Here is a 6,000-nt window from a genome sequence, read left to right as displayed (position 1 = left end):
AATTAGATTCAATTGCATTAAGTCGCTGTCAAATTTCAGTTTTTCACCCTAAAGTCGCACACTGAAACTGAATGCTATCTCTAGTCAGTTTAACTATGTGTTGATTGATACTGAAACAAATATTAATCTATTGCGTTCCGATTTTAAATTAACTAACAAATATTCACTTTAATTAGTCAGATTTAAAGAACACATGATAAACGACATCAATTGTTGAAACTTTTCAAGTTCGCAATCTTGATTTTGATGATAAAAAAACTTGTTAATTGTGTTGCTAATAATCTACCTTAGTGTGCAGCATCTAGGATCACTCACGAGCTGTTTACATCGCAAACTAAAGACCCAACTGATCACTCGAAATGAATCAGTCTAACTGTTACGTCAATTGAGCAGTCCAGCTGATTGTCCAGTTGAGAGGTGGTTCAGCAGGAGAACCTCAAGAACCTGGCCAGCCGAAGGAGTGTTCAACTGATGAAGAAACCCAGCTGATCAGTCCAACTGAACAAGAGTGAAATCAGTTCAACTGACGAGTCAACTGATTTCACCAGTCCAACTGAAGATCAGTTCAACTGACCAGTTCGAAACATCAGTCAGAATCTTTCAGTTATGGATGAAGACAAACTTTTTCAGCGAAATTCAGCTGTACATGAAGGTACAAAGCCATTGTCCAGTCAAAGGACAATAATGGACGTTGCATCAGAGTATTAAAGACAAAACGTTTCAGAAGGTCAGTCAAAAAGTCGAGACACAAAGTCCAAGAATTGAATTCAAGATGCAACAGATACAACAAATGAGTCTCACTGTACGTTCAGTTCTCCCGCCTATATAAAGAAAAGATCAGTAAAGACTCAACAAGCAGAGCAACAACAAGAAAAAGAGTGAGCAAAAAGAAGCTTTTAAGCATATACAAGAGAAAAGAAAGGGCACGCTCATTGCACATCAGCTTTCAGAAGCAATCAGCCCAGAGAGAACTCTTCACAGTTATATCAGGTTAGATTAGAAGTTTATTTCCCTCAGTGTGTGAGAACATCCTTGTTCAGTTCTCACACACAAATACTCTCAATCACTCAAATACAGTCTTGCACAAAGACGTTAAACTTGTGTATGTAGTCTTTCTCACATAGACATTAAAGAAGTGTTGACTGGAAGGTGCTGCCTTCATTCTAGTCTAGGAGTTCAGTTTAGCCAGTGGTGTAAGTCCTAGTTAAGCGGGTTTGTACAAGGTGTTGTATAAATCAAAGTCTTCTAGTGGATCCTACCCGAGGCGGTAGAAGGGGTGACGTAGGAGCAGTTGAAGTCTCCGAACATCCATAAACATATCTTGTGTATTTAACTGTTTAGCTATTGTTTTCAAACTGTTTATATCATTTAGAGTATCCGTCAGTTCAGTAGTCACCATAACTGAACTGATGAATGCAAAAACTAATATACCCTTTTTCGGTTATTCAGTTTACATAAGATAAAATATTTTTTAATATAACAGTCTTCTTCACGAAGGATTACTTCGAGTTTCTTCCGCTTGGTTTTAAACCAAACTCGATTTAATTCATCAGTGTTAATATTCTTAGAACACGAGCTATTGCAGCTCATTAGAGAATATTTTGTTTGAAGCATCCGAAAGATGCTCAGCAAACGATCCTTCATCAATCAATGAATAAAAATAAATAATAAAATCAAATCAAACTCAAAACATCAAAAATAACTTGTCTCGGCCCTACCGTGACCTTAGTCTATAAAAGTCTACTCCATAAATTTAAAACAAAAGTGAAAACTCATGTTTAAATTCATATGAGAAAACATAATCGAGAATGAATTTATAAGAGAAATTCTCAGTCATTTTGGCATGTTGAGATCTTCCTCCATGTTCTTATTTTGCCTCTATCTTACCACGTGTTCTTCTCTCTCTCTTGTTTTTTTCTTCACTTTTTCTCACCTCCCTTCTGTTCTCTCCCTTCTTTAACGTATCTACCTAGTTTTCTCTTCTTTATTCACGCTTCTTTCATGCCTCACTTCTCTCTTTTTATCTCTACTTCATGAGCCTAATCCTACAAATCTTTAAAACTCATGTCCAATTCAAAAATTGTTGATAAGATTGTATATACGTTATTATCTATGAATATTAATTCAAATAAGCACATAACTAGGTATAACAATTACATATAAGAACAAATATTATAAAATTAAATCTCTATAAAATTTGAGTTTATCATATACCTTTTTTTAGGATCGGTAGAGGTGTTTAGAGGGATGTAGATAAACAACTCACAAATTTTTCTTCTCAAATCTGAGTAGCATTGATATCAACTGGTGTTAGCAGCTGAAATAGAATCTCAACCTTCAAAGTTCAATAGATAACTGAAAAGATAGTGTCGAAAGAGTCCAGCCAAACTTTGTGAACCAAAGTGAAAATAATTAAACCACGAGCAATAGATCGACAAATTAAAATGCAACTGAAAGTAAATCAAACAAAAATTGTTTATGGAAGTTTGAAGGAAACAATCTTTATATGTCTACCATTTTTTGTTTTTAGAAGGTTTTCACTAAAAGATTTTGGTTTTATAAATCTTGTAAACACCTACTTCAATAGAACTTATACAATGCATACTGAAACTCTTAGCAACAATTTTTCTTAACAAAATAAGTTCTATATAGAAAATATCTTTATGTCAATTGCATAACTTACATAAAATCCAGTACATACTTTGAAATAATTGTGAGTAATGGTTCAACACATATGATCTCTGAAATAGATGTAATTTATCTTTATGCGAATGCTTGAATATGTTTCAGCATAGCTTTGAATCTCTCAAAGAATAGATAGCAGATTGTATATAGAGTTTGTTGAAACTTGAAATGACCTTTTATAGATGATTTGCAACGTTCATAATCGCATCAAGACCATATCAGAATTTGTATTTGATGTCACGTCATAAGTAGTATTCCAAAAATAGTAAGTAGAAATAAATGTTTGTGACACCAGCATTCATCGACCATAATGTTTGTTGTATTCTCTAAACATTCTCTTGATATTTGGAATTTGTCGATAAATGTATTCAATAGATAAGAAAACAAATATGATGTAATATATATTTTCGTTAGTACTTGTTGATAATCCAATGAATACTTTTTTTTTGGGTATTGCAGAACTAATCAGAATGGCTGAAATACGTGCGAGGGGTCTGCTGAATCGCAGACTACTTATATACTTTACTATATTATTATTACTAGCATCTTTTGACGAGCGATACCTGCATACACAAAAAATTAGTGTAAAAAATTAATTAAAATAAAAGTTATCTAGATTATTTTAAAACCATTTTGATTTAAATAATAATTTGTAAATGAGAGATAATATGATAATTTGAGTTTATATAAAAATAAGATAGCATTCAAATAGATTTGTGTGTTTATAAAAATCACGATAATATAATGTTTTTAATAGTGAATATTAAATAAAATAAGGGTAAATTTGGTATTGACAAAAAGAAAGATCAAGACACCAAATATTTTTTAGCATAAGATCCTCAAATTTAATAATAACTAGCTATCAATGTATACGCATTTCGTGAGCATGATCGTTATATACATAAAATAAAATTTTGTTATTATAATTTTTTAATCATATATATTTAATTTAATTTGAAATGAAATAAAAATAATATAAATATACATATTTATCAATATGTTAAATATTTAATTATTTATATAGAACGAGGGATTGAAGAGAGAAAATTATGGAGAGTCGAAGTGATGAAAGTTATAAAGATATTCATAGAGGCTTCATCAACAAACCGCATATATATACAGATTATTTTTATGTAAAAATTTAAAAACTAACTAAAAAAAATTATACATATTATTTTTATATGATTTTGGTTTCTATAATAATTTTTAAATTTAATATATTTCGATAATCTGAATTTGGATAAAATTTATATCTAATTCAAATAGATATGTATGCAGATAAATTTACGATAATAAACTTTTTAATAATTAATTTTATTTAAGTTGAGTCGATGAAACATTATTTAAAATTACAATTATGCTCTCACTGTATCACATTATTGATGAATTATTTTTGTTTATCCTAAAACAATTCTTTTAAAAATTAAAAAAAAAAATCTTTCAATCGTATTTTTAAGGAGATAAGATAGATAATTATTTAAAATTATTTATAAATAATTAATTATCTATTAAATGTGTTTAAATTTATTTATATACATCTACACGTACGTATAATTTAGATAGTGTCTTGGATAAATCAAGAAGCAAATGGTTTTATCTATAAATACAAGGTTTGCACGGACTTTTATTTATTCGTTTTCTCTATATTTCTTGAGCTTTATTTTGATTTGAGCTTCAAGGTTGGCCACATCTTATACTTAGGAACTCTCACTTGGAAAAATAACACAGACCCTCTATTTTTTCAGGTATTATCGATCATTTATATTTTTCATACCCTGTGTGAGTGCAAAGTCGTAGTTAATCATGCATGTCCCAACTTCTTCTTAAAAAGTTGGTTCTTATTGTGCAGTTTAGCCAGGAAAAACGACAAAAAGTTAGTCTCCGCATCTTTCTTGACAGAATGGATTAGTCATTAATCACGACATTTGATATTTTAATCCTATAACCACACGGTCAACTTAGGCTAGAAATTTTTAGGGTACTCATTGTACAAGTGATGATATAAATAAATGATTGATTATGCTATAGATAACAAGATTGATATATTATTAATCAAACATTACGTGATGCTATTAAGATTGTTTGATTCGACATTTTGAATATGTGATTAGCTTTTAAATATTAATAAATTTACTATTATACCCTTGCTAAGTTTACTTATTTGTTGTGCACATCTGGAAGCAATACATAATATTAGATGATGATAATAATAATGTTAATAATAAAGATATTAATAATATTTGAATTAATAAGTGTAAATATCATAAAATTAAATATAATAAAAATAAAAATATTATTGATAAGCATAACCAACATTAAAATTTAGTTTTTATTATTTTATTAAAATATATACAAATAAATTATTTTTCCAAAATAAAAATATATCTTTATATTTTTTAAAGTTTAAATCAAATTAAATAATAATGATATATATTAAATATCAGGATCGACATCTAACGTACAACACTCTAAAATAAAGTTTTTATTCAATAAATAACTTTAGCACTTTAAGAAATAAGAGGAGAAAAATGTAATTTATTCAATTTTGATAGTGTATCCCACTTGATTTGTTAGATTAATAATCAAATAGTTATCCATAAAATTGGATCTTAAATTAACCGGGTCAAAATGATTATTAAAACATCTTAAATTTTAACAAAACATTGGATAAGTGTTTGACTATTAATCTATCATTGTTTAATCCGCTCAACCAAATACACTCTTGTAATATTAAGATAAGAAAAACATAGCATTTTCAAAATAAATATCTATCCAAATATATATGTGGATAAAAGGATTATATATCTTCAAAATATGTGTGGATAAAAGTAATATATATCATCACAATTTATATCATACTAATCTATTGAATGGAATTATGTGATTAGATATATTTATGTATTTGAATAGAATATCTGTCTTATCTGATAGTTGCTAACTATTTTGATATGATTTAAGTTTTTATAAAAAAATATTCTTCTTAATTCGACTACTCGATATAAACATAAATGAGACTTACATTCACTTAAAGAGTAGGTCTCTTGTGAAACGGTCTCATGAATCTTTATCTGTGAGACGCGTTAACCCTACCTATATTTACAACAAAAAGTAATATTCTTAGCATAAAAAGTAATACTTTTTCATGTATGACCCAAATAAGAGATCTGTATAACAAAATACGACCCGTGAGACCGTCTCACACAACTTTTTGCCTCACTTAAATTCAATAATTGCCTTTGTTAGATGACCAATCAAAACATAATATTTAGGTCGTGGTTAAATAATTTAACTCACAATTCTTTCTGCAATATTTTT

The sequence above is a fragment of the Primulina tabacum genome, chromosome 8, assembly GCF_025594145.1.
Source record: "Primulina tabacum isolate GXHZ01 chromosome 8, ASM2559414v2, whole genome shotgun sequence".
In the NCBI taxonomy this organism is placed as follows: Eukaryota; Viridiplantae; Streptophyta; class Magnoliopsida; order Lamiales; family Gesneriaceae; genus Primulina; species Primulina tabacum.
This window is presented reverse-complemented; position numbering follows the sequence as displayed.